This window comes from Manacus candei, unplaced genomic scaffold (genome assembly GCF_025592945.1).
Source record: "Manacus candei isolate 608988 ecotype Guabito, Panama unplaced genomic scaffold, ASM2559294v1 h1tg000016l, whole genome shotgun sequence".
NCBI classification, from domain to species: Eukaryota; Metazoa; Chordata; class Aves; order Passeriformes; family Pipridae; genus Manacus; species Manacus candei.
The window spans coordinates 1,954,629-1,981,297 of record NW_026138064.1 but is presented as its reverse complement, the minus strand read 5'-3'; the positions used below and the strand labels follow the sequence as shown (position 1 = coordinate 1,981,297).

Below are 26,669 nucleotides of genomic sequence, written 5' to 3'. Positions count from 1 at the left end.
AGGAAAGATGGCATGGAATTGCAGTTATTTAAACTAGTTTTAAGTTACCTTACAGATGAGAAACATACAAAGACCTGCATTTTTTTAGTAAGAGAGATAAAAGAGAATGAGACTAACTTATATAGCTAAGAAACTATGGCATTCCAGTGAAACATGACTCAATTACAGCCCTTCATTTGATGAATATTTCATTACCTATACAAAAATGTGATGGCATCACATTTGGAAACTGAGTAGCTTTCTCTCAGAATATTCTATAGCCAATTGATGAAGGACCTTTCAAGAAAGACAGAATTTTCCATTAACTGCTCTAAATTAACGGTAGGAAGTATTTCCAATCAGGTTTCTCAATTTTTGAATTTCTACTACACAAATTAAATCAGCTTTTATAAAGAATTTATAGAATTAATCTGGGGATGTGGATTCCAGTAGACAACAGGACATAGCAAAGTAAAACCTGATTTTTCCTTATTTATGTTGCCCTAAGTCCTTTCTAATTATGTGAATACATACTGGCACAAATTTTAGGTTTTAGAGTACCTTAGTAGAGTTGAAAATTTTCATCCATGTTTTGCCGTTGAAGAACTGAGGTGTTAAGTAACAGATTCTCATTAAAAAAAAAAAGTTTGCAGTTCCATTTAAAATTTATATTTAGGGGTTCTGAGTCCCTTTGTATGCACTGGACTGCTGTGCAGCTTCTGTGCTTCATTTGCAGATTTTTTCACCTTGCATCTGTTGCCTCAAATAAGGTTCAAGTATCTTTTTGGGGATGATGATTAGTGAATTGAAAAATTAAGGATGAACAATATATTTTTTTAAATCTCTCCATTACTTTTAAGTTTTGGAATTCATATTGAAGGATGCTGCTCCCTGGTCCTCTTAGAAATTGTTACCTATGGGTTGCATGTGGTGCTGGAGATTTTTACATTCAAGAAACTTGCTCAAAATTTGAAACACATTTTGGAACTGATCGTGCTGTATGTTGACTTTTTCAGTAGAAAACCTGTATTTTAGATATCTAGTTTAGATCATGATATATTTAAAATGTGCTCGGTGAACAGACACAGCAGTGGGTATTTATTAACTATTCTGCATTTAAGAATAGGATTTTGACCAATGTATGAAAATAGAATGCTGATGATTCTTTCTTTCACAAGTATCAGCAGCAGAATCTCACAAAACGATACATCTTTAGACACCTTGTGATTTTAAAGAGGCCTTTTTGATATAACTACATTGTATTTCGAACTTATGTCTATCAAGCATGGAAGCTGTTAGGACTTTTAGGATGATGTTTAATTCACAGAGCAATCTTTTGATCCATTAGTGGAACAGCTTCCTCCCTCCGATCACATCTGGAAAACAGTAGAGCAAAAGGAGCAAACAAACACTTTTTTCCTGACTATTCTCAAAATTACTTTGTATCAGAAATCCGTAGGAGTTACATTCCATGCCCTGTTGGAGTAGTCCAAGTGGTGATGGTCTCATTACCGGTTTGTCTGTAATTGTGTACATAAAAATGTGGTAGAATAGAGTGCTACTGTTTTACAGTAGTGACTTTTAGCAACTTGTAACAGAAAATCACCACTTGTCCACATGCATGACAAGTTCTGCACTTCAGAACAGACCACAATATCTTTCTTTTTTGTCATGTCTCTACTTCCTACATCAGATATTACTTCATATTGTTATTTAGTGACAAAACAAAAGTTAAATAAAAAACCACACTCAGCATCCATTGAAAAATTCTTGTGCTCTAAATTATGTATTTTACTACATGATTAGAAGTAGGCGGAAAAAATCCTAATAGCATTAAAAATGCCACACAAAAATAGCACTTCATCTACTGCTTGCCTTGTAGTTGTCATAAAGATTTGCATTATGCCTATGACCACTGTATCATAGCTCTGATAAAATTTTTAAGAACACAAAATTCCAGAAAAGATAGCACCCAGTAAGGACACTTTCCGGATGGCTATTCTGCAGATCACCACAGAATGTAATACTGAGCCTGTGACACTATATACTGGAATCATAAGTGAACTAAATGCAATGTTCTGGATGAGGATTTAAACACTGTAACCTATACTGAAGATAGATTCTCATTTTCCTTTGTCAATCACAAGTTTTTGAAAATCTACAAAAATATTTGTCCAATTTTCGACTTGTATGCCAATATTATAGGATATATAAAAGAGCATTCTTCTGTTTCTATCCCATGCATCATCTTTTTTAGTGCAACATCAACAATAAAACAGAAACACCAGATCCTATGGTCATCCCAGTGAAGACATGCAGATTTATACCTACCAAGCATATAGGTATTATTACGGGCAGTTCTGCTTTAACTAGGTAGCTTGTCAATCATTTAATCAAGTTTCCTTTCAAGAACAAACTGGAAAAGTACTTTCCAATTAATATACATTTTAAATGTAACTTTAAATTATTTCCACATTTTTAAATGCGTGTACCCGAAAACATGAATGAAATATTGCTTTAGTTTTAAATGACCACCCCAGTCCAGAGGCTCTTACCAACATTTATGGTCATATTTCTTGTCTCTAAAATTTGTCTATGTGTACAAAAGCTGTACATTTTGTATGCCACTGTATGGATGCAACCCTCCAGCTCAGTATTCTGAAATAAAAAATGTGCCATGTAGAATTTTAGTAAGTATACAGATTCACACTTATTTCATATATTGCACCAGGGTAATAACCTGGATTTTTTCTTATACTTCTGCTATATCAATTCCTTGTCTTCACCTTATACACACAAGCAAGCTAAAAGAAGAACTAACCATTTCTCCGGGATTCTGTGGGCAAAACAGGTTCTCTTCAAATACTGCTTCAAAGATCTGTTCCTTATAGCTATCGAACATATTTCAACAATCATTGTTATTAAGAACACTGCCTTACATCTGCAACGATTAAAGATTATTCACAAGACAAATTCTACACACTTCAACAGGAATTTCTGATGAAAAAACTCTGCAAGATTAAGGTTTTAAGTTCAACTACTATGTATTGTCCACTCTCCTCCATTTGTATACTATCTTACCAAATATATCATAGCAACATTCTTCCTAACCTTCCTCAAAGCCTCCCTGTTTTGCTGTTTCTTCCACTTCTCACACTCAGAAACACACTCAGGACACAGATGGACAGAGATAAAGCAGGCCTGAGGATAAGTCTAGAGGACATACTGTCTCCTGCTGGTTTCACAGAATATCCTCAGACTGTACTAAATTTTTTCTAGTAGTTGCTGAGGCATTCTCGTGGGATATGGCAATCAGAGGGGAGTTCTTGGCAGCACAAGTCTGAGGCTAAAGTGTCAGGCTGAAGGGGATGCATGGGCCAGCATTACAGGATGGTCACAGAACCTCACGGTCCGGTTGCTTCTTTACAATGCCCTCCCCCCCATCTTTAGGGACAGCTTTTCCACCCAGCTGCAATGAAAAGATTTAAAACAATCTTCACTGAGAAGTCCATATTGAATTTTTAAATGAAAAGTGCTGCAGTCTAGCTTCTTACACAGGTGAATATGTTCTGGAACATTATAATTTCTTTAATGATCCAACAATAACTAAGTTATACGGACTAAAATAATGCACCATTGTTCCGAATATAATGTCGCAACAAAATATATTTATCAGTAAGGGGAAGAATTTGTTAGAAATCACATAAATACCACATGCTACTATGTTAGATATTTTTTATATTACTAGAAGTAATGTTACACATGGACAATGTTCTGCACTTGTGCAGATGTGTTTTATAAACAATTTCACAATCCTTCCTCCTTGTCCTTTGTACATACTTTGCTAACAGCTATTGATTGACCACTTAAAAGTAAATAGTAAAATTTAACTGACCATGGGTTCCAGAAGTGGCATGCATCCTGTATCTATAAAAGCAAACATAAATAATGTTTCTAATTCAGTTTACTTAGCTGTACATCTTGTGATTACAGTAAGAGAGGTAAAAGATGGAAACATTAGGGGGGAATTCCTAAGCTGGTATTTGGCTAATAATTTTCATTATAAACTTCACTTGATCAATTATATAGATGAAGAAATAGGAATCAGAGAAGACCTGTTAGATTTAATTCTAAGTTTCATATCGGCTTTAGAACCTGGGAAAAGAAGGCAGAGGAGTTTTATGCCATCTGTTCAATTCCATCCTAATCTGTGGGCTGCCTTATGGTTAACTTAAATGAAGGCAGCAGATACTGATTGACTTTTGTGGATCGGCTGTACTGGTCAGAATCTCTGGAGCTCTCTTCACTTGAACTCTTGTAGCCTTCCAATGCCATGGAAGGTGGCAGAAGGCAGAGATAAGTGCATCCACCCCGCTGGAGCAGGAGATTGCTAAATCACCTGTTCAGGGGATTACAAATGGGGCCTAGGCTACAGACCTCACTGGTATGATTACTGAGTCCCAATTGTGCCAGTATATATTCCATACAGTATTAAAATAATTCTCAGATAATTTATCCAGAATTGGATAAGTAAGAGGGATAAGGTACCTGTAGAATTTACTAGGACATATTTCTGCAATCTAAATGTATTTAGTTGTTCAAAGAAAAAAAAAAAGAAGGGGTGAAAATGCCAGATGGAGTTCTGATTGGCTGTATTTCAGAGTAACAACTTGAAATTCCTTAAAGATTCTTTTTCTCTACGCTTCCCTCTATTTTTTTTCCAGACTTGTTTTCTCTTTGCAAGGGAAGAAGCCACGTAACTACATGAGAAAATTCTATTACTAGTACGTTAACTTTCCTGGCTGAATAACAGGTGCCATTTGCATACTTTGAAATACTTTCAATATGTGAGGAAGTGTAAAGGCTACGCTTCTATGTGATGTTTAGTGGATTAAATAAATGACAGATATAGAAAAAGTCTCTTTGCACTTTAAAGCTACTGGGAGAAAAATGTGATATTAACAGGGCTGGTGGCAAAACACAGTTCTAAAATCTGCATTTTTGAAGTATTCTAAAACCAAATACGAATTCCTATGACCAAGATCTACATACATAGATTTAACTCTCTGTATTTAGTGAGAATTTTATCTGTAAGCAGGTCCCTAAATTTACCACACATTCATTGAGAAGAAGATACAAATTTTTATTACCTGCATTAGCTGTTAAACTTCGATATTTTAATTGCAAATGCACTCTATTTCTCTTTAAAACTTCCCGAGTTGAACAATACCTAGGAATTCCACTGCTTTTCTTGAAAGCCTTAGAATTATAGACTTTATTATCAGTGTAATCATCAAATTGATCTCATACTTTACATAAAACTGTGTGGCATTAAATTGTGCAAGAGTGTGCTCAGTTTTGGCAGTTTCTTTATATTGTAAGACTGAACTTGACAGATTCAATATACTACTGAGGACCATATGTTTTATTTTGTCACACTGATGTTAGATAACTTTTTGAAAATTATATACTTCAATTAAAAAAAATATATATAATTCTACTGTTTTATGATACAGCCGAGTGGTTTTTGAGATATTAATGAGTTATATGTCCAGAATGCACTTGTAAGAAAAGGACACTGTATTTCAGTCTTTACCACTTCAAGTTCCGTTTCAATATTTTATGCATATGATCGCCTTTTCAGAAGTACTGATCATGCAAATAGACCATTAAAAGAGTAAGGTGCACATTTTGTGAATTTGAAGACTGTCTTAATACAGTTTTCTTGTTATAAAGCAGGAAAATAACCAGGAATTGGTTATTTGAAACTATTTGAAACCATTCTTTGAGGACTGTAGTGAGTGAGTGCGCCTCAGATCAGTCTTTTTCATTTTATTTGGCTATGAGGCACTTCAGGATATTTCAAACAGTTCTATAACTGCATTTATTGCCTATTTTGAAGGTTTACTTTTAAAGCCTACAAACATTTTTAAAATTCACATTTGAGCCTAATAATACATTGTTGAGAAGCTGGTTTAATGCACATAGGAAACAAAACTAGAAAAAGAAAATTTACTTTATATAACTTAAACTTTTCAATATACAGCTAGGCAAAGCGAGAATGAAAGAAAATAAAAATGCACCTTCAGTATCCACTAAGATGAAACATCTGAATTTATGTGAGTTTCCTGATTACAATAACACATACAAAATTAAATACATAAATATTAATTTTATGTATCACAGAAGATGAAGACAATGACAAAAACAATGTTTACATTTATGGTTGACTCATTAGTGTTTTATTATGTGAAACACTAGGAGGCATCAGTTGGGTAAAAAAAGGAGTTCCTTTGAAAAATGGTAAGAAATTATCATAGGAGTTATAAGCTTGCAAGTTTCATACTTCCAAATGTTAAAGGCTGTACATTATAACTAAATCAGGTAAATAGGCAAAACTCTCTATTCTCACTGATAAATGACATAATAATATAAGGACAACACTTAATTTCTTAACTATTTTTAAACCAGACTACTACGTTCACATATGCAACACAAAGAATAGTTTTACAACACGTTACATTTTTAAAAATAACAGAATAAAATGACTTATTTGTTCTTCAATATTATAATTTTTGATAAATCTTCTTGTAAGCTCTTAATAGGGTAAGTGCAGTGTATTTAGTATAGTTCTAGGCACTTTTTAGTCCCTAGGCATTTTTAAATCCTAAGCACTTTTAAGAACTTTTAATTGCTGTTTACAGGATATCATCTAGACAAAAATATTTTTTAAAAAAATCCCAGAGTACTAATCTACTACATTTTAATTATATTTTCCAAAAGCGGTGTATTAAACAGCATTTATAAAATTTGCGTAACAATGCCACAAGTGGCTCTACCTTTCACAAAACAGTCATGCAAAATCAGTAATGTCAAAACTGAGTTTTCGTTGCTTTGAGTTGCATTTAACAATGACTAAGCAACAGAGTTATAGTTATAGTCATAAAATAATCAATTAAAACTGAAGTGTGCCTTGCCATGTTGCAGCAATCAGCTTTTATCTCTGCCCAATCACAATGACATGTGAACTGCCTAATCCTTCTTTTGTAAGGCACATAAGACTTTGTTGTCACTGTTGGTTTTGTGAATTGCCTCTATAAGCTGGTCTGATTTCCTAAAGATGACAGATTCCAGTGAATAGACAAGCTCTCCTGCACTGCAGTCAATGAGACAGTGACATTAAAGTGGAGGACTGAAGACACTCGCTTTTAATCACCTGTCCACATGCAGCATTGACCATCAGTTCTGACAAAATGACCTTAAAGTTGGTCAGAGGACCTGAACAATTACTTTTAAAAATAGAAAATTAAGAAATTCAATTTTTCAATTTTTTACTTGCACCATCAGTTGTTTTGCTGACTCTGATCTTCTAAGCCCATTTTGTTTCTGCAGTAGGTTGCAAAATTGTATTTTCAACCTTTTCAAATACCAGAATTCTAACCCTACTCTTAAACTTGAAGTTTTCTAGCTGTTGAGATTTACATATATAATTTTTATGTATTTTTTATCCAAGTAACTATAGAGCCTGAATGAGAACATAGCAAAATCTCTCTGCTGATATCATAAAGCAAAATTTTAAAACTTAAAATACATCACAAATATAAATGTTCTGGTTATTATTCAAAATGTTGGAGCAAGGACTATAAAATCCTTGAAAATATATAGCACCTTATGTAGGTTCATCTTCATCATTAGTGTTTTCAAAAGAGTATCAGCACTTGATTTTTTGATAAATTATCATGCAATGTAGAGCAGTGATGTCAAACAGGTAAAAATGAAGCCTATGTATCAAATGCATTTTCTTTCAAGTAACTAATAGCAATTAATGACTTCTTGCTCAATGAGATGTAGAAATATCTTTAGCTGCCTCTGAAGATGAACTAAACTATTCCGGTGAACAATAAATTAACCTGTTACAGAGAAGTAAAATTAAAAGAAAATAAGGTCGCAAAAGTATTCTATTAAAAACTCCTGCTCAGTTCCTAAGTTTCTATGTAATTACATTTATCTACTGAATAGTGAGTTATCAAAACCTCTCTTAGGCAAACATTTGGGAAAAGCTTCAGAAAGCTTCATTCCTCTTTGTCAATAATATTTTAGGTGTTTTAAAAACAGAACCATGTAAGAGTGGTAGGTAGCTCTGGTTTTGAATATACATGTGGCAGGTAGATGAATTGTTTAAAAAAAGTAAGAAAAATCTGCTGATCCCATATTAGAAAAAAAAATCACAGTAAGAGAGTATTTGCTGGAATTTTCTTCTGAGGCTCCAAAACTAGCAGCTCAGAAATATACTACTCTAAAAGACTTCTCTCAAAGACTATTCATCATTTAGTACCAATTTCTATAAGGCTCTTAAACTTAAGTTTCCTTTTTCTTGGTCAATTAATCTTAAGAGGACACAGACAGCATCTGATCCTTGCATTCTTTTAAAGGACATTGAAAGTGACATTCTTTACATCTCTGTCCTGTGAGAGCTTTGGGACAGGCAAGAGCTTTAGGTCTCCTTGGGGCCTGATCCTGTAAATCATTATCCCTGTGACTTGCTCATTTTCACACGAGAAAAGTGTTGACAGTGGGACTAGTTTTGTAGGAACTGCTTGCATGAAAGAAGGTTTCCATGTTCAGGTCCCAGAACTATCTTTTCATACTAGCTATGTAGGGTATACTGGTAAAAATATATATGAACAAGTTTTTAAAATAAAAAACTTGTGCATCGTACGTGTATGACAAGGAATATAAACACCCTGAATTAAGGGCCACTGTCTTAAGTTCTTCTTCAGGGAATTTTTCTATCACTCCAAAGGAACTCAAGCATGAGCAGAGACTTCAGTGTTAGACACAGTATGAATTATGTACTCATTGGTATAGAAAGAATAATATAATAGGTATTTTAAGAAAACTGATAAAGTAAGAAAGTTTTGCAGGTTCTTTGAATTCATGTAAGGTACCTGAAATCAGGTAACAAAAGTAGTTTACAAAATAATAATTCCCCAAAGTACCCATTTGTCAGATCATTTAAACTGGAAATCAGTATGTATGTACACAGCCTCAAATACAGAGGCTAGTACTTGTTCACAGGTGGTAATATTTTCATGCCCTGCCAAGCCTCTAGGGTTTAGTTATTATACTCCATATAAACATCTTTATTCTTCAACCACAATAGCCAGGAAAGTGCGAATGAATGAAATCTAGTCACAATTGCATATAATATAATTTATCATTCATCTTGTAGTTATTTTAAAGTACAGATATGAAGCTAGGACATTTGCTATTAAGCTGATCGCCACATATGTGCTAGGAAAATTTTGTGTCAAAGCAATTCTTTTCTGATCATCAGTAAAATACTAGTGAAGTGCCTTTTTCTGCTTAATTCTCATATCTTTAGTCTTAAATTGTGTATTACGGTATTTATTTAATATGGTTATTTGGTAATAATAACCATTATATACAATAAAGAAAATAGAACTTTTCTGTAAAACACAATGTCTAGGTATCCACAATGATTCATTAAGTTTTGTTTTGCAATGTGCTGCTTTGTCCTTTTTTTTTTTTTTTTTGAGAAAGGGAGTTATTAGTTTGTCTTTATATTTGTTTTGTTTTTCAGGCTGACAGAAGGTCACACTAAGTTTTATGGTAAACACGAAGTATTACAGTTACATAATGCACCAATAGTCTTATAAGTCTATCATTTACATTAAACTTTATCTTAGCCTGTATGCAACTGTACTGCAACTACACCAGCCAGTTCTGTAAGGCTGATTAGCTCTACTCCTTTGTGTCAACAAATGTAAAGATTACTCAAAGTACTGCATAAAGACCAAAGCATACTATTCCAAAAGAGGTTTGCAGTCCATGACTTAAATTCCCACATCAGTGCAAGGGGTCTTTCCATCATAAATGTAAGTATTCAAATGAAAGATGCATAAAGTTAAACACTTGCAAGCACGCACTACCTAAACTCAAGAACAGAAGAGCCTGTGATAAAACGAAGTTTAAGAGCATTTCACTCAAACTGGATCCTTAGTTTGATAAATCAGAGTGCATGCACTACAAGGTCATAGCTTTTAGTGAACTATTTAAATCAAATAGGCTTTTAGTGAACTATTTAAATCAAATAAGATTCCAACACTTCAATATCAAGCACACAAAAAATGAAAACTAACTTCATCAAAGTTTAAACACTTATGACACTGATACAGACAAGTCAGCAATAATTTACGAGATAGTGATTTAACTATGTTATTTGTCTAACAAGTTACTGTTAAGCAATTGCACAATTATACATTTAAAACGTCTGCAAGCAACCTCAATCCCAGTCCACATAAAATGACTGATACATTTTTCAAACGCAATAGGAAATGTACCTAGGACTTTTGTACCATGCCCACTATATTTTATTCCAATGCTGAATTTCACACGTACTTACATTATAAATATTTAGCTGTTTGGATGATCAGACTAGTCCTTCAGATATTTTCCTTTTATAGGAAAAAGAAAAAATCCCTTTACTTCTTCCAGCCTTAAATATTCACCACCTGGTTCAACATGCAGCCGCCTTGAATCACACACACAACCTTCAAAGTCAATCCAATAAGCAGCCAGAAAGATGCCTGGTGTATCTGTGTGTGTGTGTGCGCGTGTGCGCGTGTGTGCAGCGTGGAGGAGGAGAAAGTGGCTGAGCTGCTGGTCGGATTAAAAGTAACCGGACTCGTCCTGAGATCGTCCAGGAAGGAAGTGACAGCAGGCGAATGGGAAAAGGCGAACAGCTCACAGCCTTTGTAACATCGCGGACGGGAAGGGGGAGGCGAGAAAGGGATTCAAACTACACGCCTGATGAAGTGTCCTTTTCTGCTTCGCTCTCTCTTCCTCCCTTTTCTTCTCCTTCTCTGTGTCTCTATTTCTCTCCCTCTCCCACAATCCCAAACGAATGACACTCTCCTCCCGAGCTGGAGAAATAATCAGTTTCACTCTTGCAAAAAGGGGGCGGGATCAGATCCCTAAAGCGTTTTAATAAAACAAACATAGAGCAGCAGCAGCGGCAGCAGCTCCTTGCCCCTCTAGTCTAAACTAGATTGATAAATTGCTCCACTACACTACTTTAATTATGTATATGGAATGCAGAATAAATCACCGAGCATCAGCACCTCAATCAAGCACTTTTTAAATGATAATTGCATCTTGGGTGAATCAATCTTTCCATTCCTGACATTTTGCTAATTTTAGTTCTACGGTGGGGGTAATGGCATATGCCACACGCAAACCTAATGACAATCCTTTATTACACCGAGCGAAGAAAAGGCGGCGACCCAGTGCGCGTTTCCCCCCTCCTGGGGACGGTAGCGCAGAAAGCGGAGGGCGGGCAGGGCAGGGCAGGGGGCAGGGCAGGGCAGCCGCGGGGCCAGACCGCGCACCGCCCGGAGCAGCACATCCGCGGCGGGGCCGCCCGGGGGCCGCGGCGGTGGCCGAGCCCGCCCGCCCGCCCGCCGGGCCTGTGGGGCAGAGGGGCTTCGAGCCGTCCCTGCGAGTCGCCACCCCAGTGTGCCGGCGACGGCACCTCTGGAGCGGCTTCGCCCCCGGCGGGCGGGCCGGGCGCCAGGAGGGGGCACAGCCGGCGCGCGGCCGCCTGGCGGCCTGGAGGTCGCCGGCCCTTGCGCCGCCCCCGGAGCGCAGCGGGGCTGCGGCCCCTTGGCCCTCCCCTCCTTCTTCACAGACCTGCTGCCCAGCCCCTCGCACCTTGGCCGGGCTCCCCCTCCCGAGCCCTTAGCTCGCTGAGCAGCCCAACTTCCCCAACTCATGCCGCTCGGCGTCCCGACGCGTGGGGAGCGGTCCCGGGGCAGTGCCGGCGCAGCCGCCCTTTCTCGACGGGGAGCACCGACCGGATCCCGGCCCGATCCCGGCCCGCTCGCCTTCTTGCGCGGGTCCTGGCCACGGCCGGCTGCTGGAGACGATCTCGTGTCAGACTTACCCGCAGAAATGCAGCACTGGCAGCACGCTGTGTGAGAGGACAGGGCTTTTTTTTTTTTTTTTTTCTTTCTTTCTTTCTTTTTTTTTCTTTTCTTTTTTTTTTTTTTTTTTAAATAGGTTCATTTACTTCTAAAACCGGACTGAAAGGACTGCACTGTATAGGAGCTTGAATCCAGATTAAGCACATGGGGTGATTTGTGAGTAAAACTGGACCTTGCAGATACTTGTTTTAATTTCCATGCAGATAGCCAACTTTTACAATCCTTTGAGAGCAGCAGGGGAGTTTGTAAAGGCACAGACCATTATTTTTATGATAGATTAAGGTACTGCAAATAGGAACAGCACACATGATAAAACCAAATGACTGAATTCAAACACAGTGATAAATATATATTTGGTTTATTTTAATACAGGTCTTGCAGTCTTTTCCCCTATAAACATCTCATTGGGCCACTGACCTACTTCCAAAATACTTGACAGTGAATAAATACCTTTTCAGTACAACTATACTTATTAAAACATGGATGCTCAAAGCACGGTCAGAGCAAAACAAAGCTCAGGCAGCTCTAACGAGCACCCTGCAATTGCTCTAAACGCAGATCCCTAGAGAATACTGCGGATCTCATCATGCCCTGCTTCGTCTGGGCGAGAGTGCACAACTCTCCATGGGCAGGCAGTGACACGCTACAGATGCACCCACACCAACAAAGATAGTGATACTGATGTGCCCAGAACCTACAGGCAGCCAGACACGAGCCAAGCACATTGTACACGGTCGTGAGAGGCACATACGCTCTGCAGTGGCAGCAGCAGAGCCCAGAAAACACTGGGGAAGAAATACTTTCTCAGCCTCTGGTCTGGAGGGAAGCACAGCAGGAAAGAAACACAGAACAGTTACATGGGTTGTACCTTTGCTATGCCTCTTCTGCAGACAATTTTGGTCTCCCAGCACAGCTTCCAACTATCCAGTAATATTTGTATATTCTTAGTGGCAAAAATAGAAAACTCTTTTAAGACTTCACACTTTTTGCTCTAATTGAAAATGACTGTCATCTGTTTTATTTTGTGCAGGATGTGTAAGTTTTCTGGTTTCTGGTTAGTTGGTAACACAGCCCTTCGATTGGCAGCACAGAAGACAAGCACTGTCATATTCTGAAAGTAATTATTAGAGTAAGCAAGTATTTCAGAAAATCAAAGTATAGAGCAGCTTGGAACATCAACTACACCTCCATGTGGGCACTTGTGCCCTAATCTTTATATAGCTGTGACCTTCACATACTGGAGCACCTTAAAGCCATGCCAAGTTTTTGTCACGAGTACAATTTATCAAGCCCATGTAAAAGACTCCTCGATTTTTAAAACAGGGTTCAGATGCTAGATGGACAAACAAACAGGAGGGATCAGGCTTTCTCACTCATCTCAGGGTTAGGTAAGGCATGAATTTATGCAGTATCATTTGAAGTGTTTAGGATTTTTTTTCCCTCTCATTTGTTGCATTTCATTTAAAAATCTGGGATAATTTCAAGCTGCGAAAAACCTTTGTTCTGGTGTATGCACTTCTACTGATGCTCCACAAATGCACCATTTTCAAATTTCTGGCATGAGACTTAAATCTGCCCTTTTCTGCTGTCCACAGTTCATGTGTAGGACTGCTGACAAAATTATTTTTTTCTCAATCCACCACCTGAGGCACGCAGTGTTTTAAATGATGAGACATCAATCAAAGGGTAATAGTTATAGAATAAGATCTCCAAAGCTTTATCAAAGAGGGTATCCAAGCATCTCTTTCCCTTACAAGTGTGATTATCTCAAGGTAACATTTCCTTTGAAGGTGATTATCAAAGTCCGTTTTTGTTCTTTTGAGGATGCAGAACATATCCTTCCCTAAGGAGACATGAAATTGCCAGCTTACATCCTTTAATGGCGTTTAAACCAAAAAGCATTGAGGTTACTACGAAATGATCCACCTCCTTTGCATCTTAACCCTGGGGTGGCTTGGTTTCTATTTTCTGTTTAAAGTTCTGCTCAACCCCACTCCATTCCATGCCTTGCTCTCTTCCACCACCTCCCCATTTGTTAGAGCAACACAGTATAACTCTTCTTCCCATCTCTGGCTGCTTTTAAACTTGGCCCATGCTGGGTGCAATGCTTGAAGTGAGCTTTACAAAATTATTTTAAAGTGAGCTGGGGTGGTTGCCACAGCAACCCACCTTGAGAGAAATAGAGGCTATAGATTAATCTACCCCACAAGATTATTCAACAGTACTGTATTTATTCTTCATTCATTCAGAATATTCCCTCAATCCATATGCTTTCATAATGAACAGAAAGATATAAACTCAGATAATTTCAAAGATAATAGGATATATATGCTTTGAAAACCACTGCAAAGAAACAACATGCACATGATTCTTTGCAAAATCATTTAATTGCAAAAAAAATATCTGCAAGGTAGGCACAGCTGTCATATTAACTTTAAATGAATTGGCATGTGATTACTAAAATGGTGTTATACACATCAACCAATGATTACAGAAAGCCTTTGTCACAGGAGTACCTGTAAGTACATAACACAGTAGAGTTTTGCTCTCCAGGTTTTGCTTTTAACATAAATCTCAAAATAATAAATAGTACTTTGTAATATAAATGCAATAAATATTAAACACTCACCACATACACCCTCTTTATTGTCAAAATCATCCGCCTCCAATGCTTTACTTAATCTTTCCCATAGTAGTTACTTCAGAGTTTACACTTCTTGTTCGGCACCTTGGATGTTTAAAAGCAAAAAGTAGTATATTATTAAAATGCAAACCTATAATACTTAAATATACTTAAGGAGATTTATGAAGCAATTTCTATAAAAAAATACGAGTCTTTACTGATGTGCACTTAGGCCTAAGTTACTTGTAAGTAACTTGGCGTTTTCAGAAGCTGTTATAAACTCCAACTTGATGTTTTCAGAAGCTGTTATAAACTCCATCCTACCTTAGGGATGCTACACTATCAATAAAATTACAAAACTATTGATTGCAGCCTCCACCCTCCAGTTGGCATTTATGATTTTACATGCATTTTGGAAAACACAGCCATCTTGTTGTTTAATAAATCCCTGTTTGAAAGTCCAGGCCAAAATGTAAAGTTAAAGCTCGGTATATTAATTTCTTCCTTTTAACTGCAGGTGTATATGGTGCCAACACTCAGGCATGTATCTCCTCGGGTCTGCCTCAAGGAAGGCGACACTGGGTATCATTGGGAGAACCTTTTTTACCCCAAGATGCTCGTTTTTCTCTGTACCTATGGCTGTGGAAAGGGGGTCCCCACTGGAACGACTCAGTCTGGAGGAGCCTCTGCCTCTGCCCCGACCCCTCGCACCTGCAGACACATTGTTTTCCCGGGGCTTCTCCTAATTTATTTATTGACTCATTATTTCTAGGGGCTGGGGTGGCACGGGAGGCACCGCAGGAGCAGGTATGACTCCGGTGTCCCGCCCCATGTCCTCAGGCACCGCAGCCCGGGCGTCTGGCGTCCCCGTGCAGCCGTGAGGGGCAGGGAGCGCCCGAGAGGCCCTGGGATCGCTCCGGAGCTGCCGGGGTGTCCCCGAGATCCCTTGGGGTGCCGGCTGCTGCGGCAGCAACCGCCCCCTCCTCTTCTTTCTCCTCCTGCTCCCCGCTCCGTTAGGAAGGCGCTGAGGCGGCGCGGGGGCGGTGGGAGTCCGGCCGGGCTGACGCCAAGGCGGGTGGTCCCGGGCAGGGAGGGAGAGCGGGGGCTGTACCACTGCTGCTGGAGAGGGGCAGCCAGAAGGGCCGTGGCTGTTTGGGACTGGACGGGAATAGCAAAGTCCTGACAAAGGCTGGCTCTAGGGGAGGCTGGAAGCAGAAACCTGCCCGGCGTCCGCCCGCAGAGCTGCCCCCATCGCCCCCCTCCGAGGGCCGAGCCTGTTCACAGCCTTTGCCCACCGCTCCGACCTTTGGAGCGAATGGGTGTCACTGGTTTGGGAGGCAGGAGCACCACTCTGCAGTGACAGCGAGGCTCGGGAACAGAGGCTCAGACCGGGAACAGAGGCTCCCCTGGAGCAGGGCGGGTGGGAGCGCGGTGGGAGCCGGGGCGCAGAGGCTGCAGGGAGGGCTGGAGTGCGACCACATATAGGGCCAGGCTGGTGAGGTGCAGTGGCACGTGGAAGTGCTCCGACACGGACTGATGGGTGTCCAGCAGGCCAGCGTCGCAGCCGTGGGGTGAGGGGTGTAACAACATCTGGAAAGGCATCATAATTTTATTTTAGGCCTTGATGGAGGGCTTGGAGGTCAACTAATCTGGGACATTATCTGTTACTTTCCAGGCTTTTTGAAAGTTGTTTTTTCAATTTCCCCTCCACTACCTTTAAAAAAAAAAAAAAAAAAAAAAAGGAAAGAAAGAAAAGAAAACTAAGATTTTTAATGCTCCCTTGCTGATATTTTCAAGGGCCTTTGCAGGGAAGAGACTGATTATAGAGGGAAAAAGACTGCCAAATGCACTAAGTCAACAATGAAAAGGGAGTTTATTTGTTTTGCTAAATTGATCCAGTTCTAGTACTCTGGAGTGCTTCATTGTTACCAAAGGCAGTTTCTGAAACTGTAGTTTGCAAGTTGATATTGTCCTTTAAATATCTCATAAACAGCTGCCCAAGGATTATTTTTATGCAGGAATTCTTTTAAGTGTAATGCCTTTTTTTATTATTTCTTTTTAAACTGTTTTCAAACTAGAGATAGGAGGTAACTTCTTCATAGTGAACTTCCTTCTTTTAAAGAACATAGTCAGCTGTTTTCTTTTAAAGATTACATATTACTAAAATTGTCCTGAAGAGTGTAAAAATAGTATTTATTACTTTGTGAATGACAACACAGACTAATACTAGAATCAGATTTGGGCCTAGTGATACTCTATTTGTTTGCCATATATACATTTTAGAAATAGGTAATACTTATGGTATGTAATTTTTTTTTTAAAATATGACTGAAATTGCATCTGAAGGAAATTAACAGCTATAGAAATGTTGAATCTTGTGCTTGGCAGGGAACATGGATGCTGAGAAGCCCATGTGGCATGTCCAAAGTTCCCTGCAGTCTGTTGAAATCCAGTATACTCTGACAGGTTGAGATGAGACACTAAAATGGAAGCTCAGCCCTATGTCAATGGCCACCCAGATCCTATTTCTGCCTCAGAATTAATCTGAGTATGCTGTAACTCCAGTTCCTGTACTAGCCACTACTCTCTATAAGTCATTCAAATGTCCTTATCATCCTATGACAACATTCCACCAAATGTATATAGTTTATATATACATGTACGTATTTTAGGGGTGTAACACTTGTAGTCAATGATCTTACTTGAGTGTAACTAAAGGAAGAATTTAACCTACTAACCTTTCCCCTGTTGAGATTTAGGGACTCCAAAAATGTGAGTCTAGACTTGCATGAAAGAAATGCATCGGGGGGTTTGAAGTTTTTCAGTGCTAGTCAGAAATTGGCAAGCAAACCTTCAGTCTCAGACAAACTCAGTAATTAGTTTCTATTCTACACCCCTTTCTCTATCTCTTTACCTCTTTTAATGAGGTAAAATTCCAAGCTAATTTTTTTTTCCTATGCAAAACTATAAAAATAGATCAAATGTAAGTTTAGAGTGGAAATTTGGAATCAATTCCCCATCTTAAAAGGGTTTAAATACAGGAATGTATTTGAAGAATAATTTTGGAAATGTTGTCATTTTCTTGAACTGTTATTCATCAGTCTGATAATTCTGCATCTTTGTATGCTTCAGAAGCATCAGAATATTTTTTTTTAAAAGCAAGGCATTTTGTGGAAGTGTAATTTACTGTGTGGTTTAATACAACTGTGATTGAAGTCTACCTCAATTTTTAAACAGCCTTCACCCAAGAAATACAATATCTTTATTATTCAACTTGATTGCCAATACAGGAGAGCTATTTCTCACAGCCTTTAGAGTTGATACAAACCAAGACAAGTTTGTATTTAATTGGTAATTTATGCAGCTTTAGACATTTTAAACCTTTTCACCATCAGCTGCGTATTTCTAAAGAAGTTTCTCCTAGGGCAGTTCCTCTTACTTATGTCCAAGAGGAAAGGCTGCCAGAAATTGTTTCAGAATGAGTGTTTAAGTAAGGTCCACCCTTCTTATTCCTGCTACCACATTTATTTGTCCATATGATTGCCCTCCACTGAATATAGAGGATCTCCCTGTGATTCCCTTTCATTTTATAAAAAGTTGGTTGGGAGCAGGGAATGGATTTTTTTCAGTTGTGCATTCCTTCTATTTTCCAGAAATGGAATTGCCTAACTAAGGTATTGTGATGTTTTCAGATATTTTGCTAAAAAATCCACAACCCAAACCAAAAAATATGATTGCACTCCCTTGCTAATTGTGTGACACTCAAGCTTTTGTCTGTCTTGCTCTGCATGATGATGCAATACAGAAGCACACAGCCGTAGATGGCCAGAAAAGGCTTAATTAAGTATTCTGCAGCTGCTACAAATTAGATCAGCATCTGCATCTGTGTAGACAATGAAATTCATGGTAATTCCGAGGGCCAAGCAAAGTAGAGGTTTGTTTTGGATAGACCCTTAGCCACAATTCAAACAAAATTCAAAACCAAACATGTTCTAAGGGGGAAAAAAGTTGGTCAACTTCGTGTCCTCTTGCTAAAAGCCACTATGGTTTCCTATTCTGGCTATAGATACATATTCCAGTGTAGAATATGAAAGTCAGTTGTTACAGTATTCCCAATTGTTTTTTCCCCTAAAAACAAGTTCTCTTTTCCAGACTAGAATTTGACCTATATTTTGGATGACTGCACATTTTTTTGCTGTTTCTCTGATAATTTACCTCTATTTCAGATTTCATACCACTTTCTGGAGCTCAAGGTGGAACAAATGATGTATAAATTTTAATGGTCAATGATCTGACCAGGTGTAACAGAGTATGTTTTATGATATTTGCATATGTTTTATGATATTTGAATATAGAAGACAATAGCAATAGATTAGTACGTAGAATGAGAGGATGAAGGTATTGCTGGCGAACTATTTTGTACAGATATGCTTGCATGCAGATATCAAGAATTAATGGGTTATTCTCTGGACATTTTAGGAAAATGCACTGGTTTTAGGAGTTTGCAAACTCTTCAGTACTAAATTCATGTTTCTGTTTTGCATTTGAACAGCTTCAAACACAAGTGTTGACCCATATGTCTTCTAAGTGCTGCTATAATACTAATATTTCTTTTATAAAAACAATAATTAATATAAAAATTTTATTAGATGTTTTAGGGAGGCCTTTTGAAGGTTGGCAGCTCTTCTTGATAAGTGAAGAAGACCTCGTAACCTCTGCAACCCTAAAATGTAATTGCAGAATGGTTGGGTCAGCTTTTAGATGTAATTGTGCCACCTATGTTTATCTATTTAAAACTTCCATGAGCCTCCAGCTGTGATGTCATTGGTTATAACTCTTCCCATGGAAACACTTTAAAAAGTTGACATTACTGAGGTTAAAGCCTCAGATCATTAAGGATATGTACTTTGTTTTGGATGTATTTTGTCAGAAATTGCTGTTACTGTCATATGATCCAGTTTGAGCATCTTTTTACAGCTCCTGTATGATGCAAACAGGTTTAAGTTCCCATTTTGAGTCTGTTATGTTCTGCAAGCCTGCACCAATAAGACTGGCAAGATCCTGTTTCAACAATGACTTTACAGATAGCTACGCTGACATGGTTAAAGGAGAAGAAACCTGATTGCTAAATTGAAGTTCCTGCAATTGGGGGATTATTATTTTTGTCAGGCAACTAAAAACCATGCAAAGGCAACATCAGGCTATTTTTTTGTTAAACAACTCAATTCCATTTGAGTATGTATTGAAACTTCTTTAATTGACCTAATATATTGTTACCTTCTTTAGTTTTAAATTCTGACTGACAAATAAATATGGTGGAACTAGCATTGTCTTTACCTTTTAGATCTATAGTATTTGGAAGGTCTGTGCTATAAAACCTCATTATCTCTGGATGTGACTTAATTGTTCTCTTGATTGTAGCTTAGCTATAGGAGCAGGGTATGGGGAATGGGTACATATTTGGAAGGGGATTATGAAATTTTCTTGCTCTTTAGTGAGACAGAAGTGTCTTTTTGGGGTGTAGATATTCATGTTGGGGAAGATGAGGCAAAAGGCACATGGGAAGAAATAATTTAAGAGGGCTGGTGCTAGTGGGGGTAGACAGGTTAAGAATTTTTGGATTAAAGTGAGATTCAGTGAGGAGTTCCCACATCCTTTTTGCAGATTAAACCCAGCAGTTTTAAAGCTATTTAAAGAATGTTTTCTCCCAGGATCAAAGGAACCAAGTGCTTCTTTGCCCTAATTGGGAGCTAGTTCCCTTGTATTTCTGAGGAAGAATACAAACCAAAATCTCACTGTGGTGAGATTGTGGTGGAGTATTAAATGGCTAATGAACTGGTTTAATGCAAGGACTCATAATGAAATGGACAGCCATATCTTTCCAAGGGTAGGAACTATTTCCTGATATGCAAGTCTATTATTTGACAGTCTCTTCTATTTTTCTCAACATTAGTATACTCTTCCTTTAAAATTATTAAATACAATAATAATTTATCATTGCCAAGCATTCTTTCTACAATAATTTCAGGTTCAGGAGATGGATGGATACTAGGGAAAGAGCTATTTGCAGTGTAGTTATATTATATAGAGAGTATCCTGCTTCCACTTCAGAAAGCAAAGAAAACAAACAAGTGCTCCAGATATCTATAGCAAAAACTATAGAAAGCATCCATTATGTATACTTCTGTATTGTCATTCTTATAGCAACAAAAAGAAAGTAGAGAGAGAGATGAAAATTACTGGGGGAGAGCTTTTTTGTTTAACAAACCCCAAACAAAACAGAAGACAAAACCCATCAACACAGATACAGAAAGGTTTGTTTTGGAGGATTTGTCCTTAGCAGCTGCATATCATTCTGTTCAGCTTTCAGTTTTTTGCTCTGACAGATGATTGTATGTTTCAGGGTACAGTGCATTAGCTACATTAATATTAGATTGAACTTCATGTGCTTTATATGCTATAAGCACAACTTTTAAGTATATAAGTAGAACTAGTAATGCTATATATATGTATTTATAAGGCTATATATTTGCAATGCTGTGTGTATATATAGAGCTGTAATTGCTTTTTTCATTCACTCTGTGTATTATTTTATTTATTTTTATTATTATTATCTGTGCAGTTATTTTACATGTTTCCAGCAAACTCATATACCTGAGCTTAAATCTAGTTGTTTATTCTTTGTAAGCTGTATTTTTTGAACTTGATTTAGAATCCAGTGCATTTAGAGCTGTGCATAGAATGCACCATTGCTTTTGTCTTTATTGAAAATTTCTTAAATGGTGCTTTCAGAACTTGCTTTATAATGCTAGTTTTCTTTCAAAGGAACAAACTCCATATCTGACAATGCAATAAATTGTCCGTACTTTAATTGGAGAAGATAATTTTATTAACAGTTTGTGTATCTATACACTGTGACAAGGGGTATATTTTGAGACCTTCCTTGTTTGTGGTGAATGTACAGTGCAACAGCATTTTTAAAATGGGATAGGAAGGAGGAGCTGTGAGCAGTCATGGGGAGTGGTGTGTGAATGCTGGGGGTGTCTTCACTTGAGAATGGGCCACAGTGGGGTGCAAGCGTGGGGCGTGGCTTCAGAGCCATTCTTTGCAGCCACCAGAACAGCTCAGGGGCATTGAAGCCCCCAAGAAAGGCAATGGTTCCGTATGTGGCTGCACACTGGCAAGGTGGAGAATTCTCCACTGCTTCCTGACGTGGCCTCATCCTTTGATTTCCAGGGAGACCATCTCAGACTAATAACCAATGAATGCCCGAACAAAAACATTACTTAATGAAAGCCCATGAAGAAAGCTATATATTTTGTATAATAAGAATATTGCTTACTGTACCAAGGGGAAAATAATTACAAATTAAAAGTGTATATATGTATTCTTTAATATATATATGTGTGTGTGTGTGTGTACGTGTGTGTATATATATATATGGACATACACACACTTAATATGTGTAGATATATAATATATATATTTGCTCATACACTTTATAATAGAAATATAAAATGGAAAATTTGTATATTTTAAGTGCTCTTGTATGAATCAATAATTAAGGCAATTCATCTTACTTTCCACCCTAGATTTTTATCATGCATCTCATCTTCTTATCTAACTTTTATATGCAACTTGCCTTTGGTGGAAAGCGTCTAGTTTTCACCAGCATAAGTGAAAGGAGAAGGCATGAGATGCTTTCAAAATACCATATAACACCATATGAAAAGCCGTGAATTAACTTTTGAAGAACACAACCCAGAGCCACTAAAATGTGTTTTTTGCCAAAACTCTGTGGTTAAATCCCATTTTTTATTTACATGCAGTATGGAATAACTAATATAGATGTCTTCCTGACACTAAATCTTGGATTAATTGGAAAAGACAAACATGTGGTTGAAAGCTGAGCTACACTGTAGCTCTTCAAAATAAAAAAAGATAAAAAGATAGTTGTAGAATAAATTACCATAGTTTACAAAACAGAAAACAGAGATTATGATTAATGGGGAATAGTTGGTACAAAAATAAAGGAGTGTACCAGCCATTTTAGGGCTAATTCTATTTCTAGCTGAAATAATTATAAAGTTTCAGTGAATTAAATAATGTTTTCCTATTTTTTAATATGTCACTATTTCATTAATAGAAATATTGTAGAATTTCACTTAATGTGCTGAAGCCTGTTGATGACAAAAATAAAAACCAGAAAGACCTATAAAGGTCACGCACTTAAATTTAATGGTATAAATTATCTAGTGAGTAATCTCCAGATTTTGAAACATTAAACAATCTTTTACTAGAAAAGCAAAACGTCTTATAGTGAACTTTCATTTTACAAAATGCTCTTTTCCCTAAATGCAGTGAAATACAGACTAACTTAACTGGAATTTTAAGCAATTATCCAGGAGGTTGTTACATTAATTACTGATTCTGAGCCTTTACAATCAGTACAGTAAAATGCTGATGAACTTACACTGTACAGAACTAAAGGCTCTAAAACAATGTTTTTCATGGTCAGGGTGGCATGTGCAATGTCTAGTTAACTCCAGGAACTGCCATTCCTATTTACTGACTTTGGATTTAACAGTGCTTGGTTTTAACGACTGTTTAGGGGATTTCGTTTCCATACATTACAAACGTTATGTGTGTAACAGCAGAGTTTTACAGGCATTGCTCAGTTTAAAGGCAGTTCTAGTTTTGGGGGTTCTACATTTCATACTCTATCTGAAAAAGTATATTTCATATTTAGAGGTTTACTTTGTGTTTTGACTAGTAATGTTTTATTCTGCTGGCCTTTTATTCTCACCTATAGTAGGATATCTTTGCAGCAAACAAAATTGTGATTATTTTCATGTTGCACATTTCAGAAACAAAAATAATATCTTCTGCAGTTTTCTGTCTCTCCAAATGAAGAAAATTGATTATTTTTGGATTATGTCTGATCTACTTCTACTGAGGTAGGAGTTCCCTACATCAAGCAGCCTAGCAGAAACAAAATCAAAGATCAGAGAACTTTAAAAGGACATTATTATTTAGGTATTACTATTCAATCTATCTATTGCTGATAAATAATTTATTTTCACATGTAGAGTATAGCAACTTCAGGAACAATCTAACTGTATATTGACATATGATTCCTTTTTCTCCCCCATTAGTGTCTTCTATGGTGTGCAGTGAATTGTGAATATGGAATCTGTTTACTGAAAAAGATTCGTATGGTCGAGTTTTCTGTCTGTTTACTCTCTTAAATAAATGTTTTCAATTTAACACAACAATTCGTAATGAATACTGTGAAACAAAGTTAAAAGAATGAGTTCCTGAAATAGAACTCATAATAAAAATGCTTTTCTATCCTCCAAATATTTACTTTAACATGTGGTCACACTTTCCCGCATTTCCACATTAATTGAAATCTTTTTGTTCTAGAAAAAAAATAAATATTTTTTCTTCCATTGTCTAGTTTCTAAGTTCTTATGCAAATTAAAGAATACACACATAATCTGTATATTTTAAGGCATAATTTGGGCTTTTAAAATAAGGAAATGTGTAAATTCATAATATCTTTAAAGAGGACTGTGTCAAGCAGTGCTCTTATGTAGCCTCTGTTTCATAATTTACATTTTCACTTTAATGTAAGGCAACAGTTTTGTGTGATAATCTTTTGATTATCGAGTCTTGTAAAAAACTCTAAACATTGTTAATTTAGTTGATGTTCAAAAGGAGTTTCTAAGGCTCAGAATTGTCTGCTGAAACTCCAAAGACCATGAGCAGTCTACAGACAACACATCCTTTTGATTTATTTGGAAGTTACCAGGATTACTCGTTTATTTTAAAGGAGGCAGATGGGGGGCACAGAGTGCACCCCTAGCCAGCACTGTCTGGGTTCTGCTGTTCCTGCATGTAATCCTCTATGTTCTTTCCATTCAGAATCATAGAAACAGTTTGAAAGAAACTGACTGGATATAAATATCCAGTCAGTTTCAAGAAACTTTTCTTGGCAACAGAAGCTAAAATCAAACACCGTATCAAATAAAATACAAAGCAGGCTACAAAATTTATCTGCTTTCTCATGAAGAACGCTGTGCGAGTGTAACCACAAGCCCAGAGCTGAATCACCCAGGGCTGTGACAAGCAGAACACTCCAATGACATAATAATTATTTTTTAATTGTTTTTTTGATTAAAACTCACCAGTGCCCTTCTTCTGCTTCTCCAGGAAGTTGTACCCGTCAGCACCTGCTGAGGGCTTTGTTGATGAAACTGGCAGGTAAAAAAATTCCTGTAGAATAAAGCCAGACCAGCTGGCTTTGAAGAGAAGCCCCCCAGTTTGGGTTGTGTTTGCCTCACTCACCCTCTGCTCTGCAGACCAAGGCTTTTTCTCCTTTGGAAGTTGACCTGTAGGCTGCGTGATGCGGGTGCACAAGTGTCTGGCAGGCCAAGGTGCACCTGCTTCTGTCACTCCCGAGTAAATTTAGCTGTAAAAGGTATCACTGACAAGCAGACCTTTGTCAGTGCTGGCAAATGAACACAGCATTGCCATCCCTCTTCAGAAGTACACTGCGAGTTCAAATGGAAAATATCAACTTGGTTATCTTGTCCAGAAATCACTTCAAGAAGAAGGAAGGCCAAATGGCTTGTACATGGCAAAAAACTTTCCTCCTTTACATAGATGTTAAAATTACAGTATTCCAGGAATAGTCTCTGAAGAAGATGAGGTTTTGTTCTATTAATTGTGGCTGGAAGGAAACTTTTTTTAAATGGGAACACAGCACACACAGATTTCAATTCATGTTATTAAATTGTGTTAAGCATTGAATTTTATTGCCTTTCTTTTCACTCACTCATTGTGCTTTTTTTTCCAAAGAAATATTAGAAGACTGAAACATCTCAAATAGGAGGTATTCCTAAAATTAGAAACCATGCAGTGTTGAGAGGCTGGATGTCAAAATTACATGTTCATAGCACTTATGCGGTGGTAATCTAGGAACCATCTACTTTTAAAATGGGAGCTAAAGTAAATGGAGACTCTTCTGAGAGAAGCAATCAAAACTTGGTGTTCTTGTCCTTACTGGATTAACGTGAGGGTATTTAAAATTTATATGTGCCCCTTGCCTTTTTTTTTTCCCCCTTCCTGGAAGTGGCTTCTGGTAATTGAAATAGAAAGATGTAATTTGCATCAGTGTGTCATCTCACAGAGTTAAAAAAAGAGTCACCAACATAGGTTTGCTGGGATTGGTAACAGCATACCTAGATACTCCATTTTTTACTTGAAAACTATGCCATAAACTCAAACGACTATAAGGAAAAAAATTTCAAAAGTGTGTACTTTGCTAGAATATGCTGTTTAAAAGAATCAAAATGTTCCTTCTGAAAAAATGATGAGAAAAACTGTGGGTCAGGAGCTCTTTGTAAGATAAATAAGGTTCCTATTTACTTACTTGTATAAACAACCACTCACCAAGCTGTATGTCTCTGCAGGGGCACCTTTTCAGATAGAAACATGGACCTTATTGGCATCATCCTGTATCCATGGAAACGTTTTAAGTACCTCTCTCTCAATATGTACTTCTCTTATTCAGGATTTAAGAGCTGAGTACCGAATAAGTAAGTGTTTTTATAATTTCCTTTGTGGAAGCTTGGTTCTTGGGGTTCATATCTGTCAAAATAGAGATCTTGCACTTTCATCATATTTGATAAAACCAAGTGTTTCATTTTAAGCCCCTATGAGCTCTTATTCTGATATTAAAATTAATGTTCTGAAAGTCCTAATGAATGAAAATGCTGAAGCTTTTCATTATCCATCACTGTTTGAAAAACAATGATCGTAGTTCACATTACCATTAGACTTAGTTGCTGTTCTAACTGGATTAAACTAGTCTGGTTTTCTGTATTTCTGAAAAAGAAATAGGAAAAATTAGTAAGAAAATAGAGTATTTTTTCTTGGCAACAGCCACACCCACCTATGTCACTGTTTAGTGGGTCACAGAAGTTAAGAGCTTAACAATGTTCTTGAAACTGAACCAAAAGACTGAAAATAAAGGTGGTGCTTTCACACAGAAATAA

General features: G+C 37.4%; 1 protein-coding gene across 14 annotated transcripts in view; it reads right to left on the bottom strand.

The window, feature by feature from the left end:
* The window catches only part of MEF2C (myocyte enhancer factor 2C), a 135,871-nt gene extending 110,909 nt beyond the window's left edge, over positions 1–24,962 (bottom strand). For 6 of the 14 annotated variants that reach the window (XM_051782636.1, XM_051782640.1, XM_051782635.1 and 3 more), the window contains exons 1-2: positions 24,798–24,962; positions 14,614–14,712 (exon numbers count right to left, since the gene is read on the bottom strand). The gene's annotated coding sequence lies outside the window, so the exon portion shown is untranslated. Of the gene's footprint in view, positions 1–10,405; positions 10,992–11,944; positions 14,501–14,613; positions 14,713–24,797 lie in introns of those variants that run through there. The other 8 variants (XM_051782649.1, XM_051782645.1, XM_051782642.1 and 5 more) reach the window with 3 other exon arrangements.
* Positions 24,963–26,669: the final 1,707 nt, after the last annotated feature.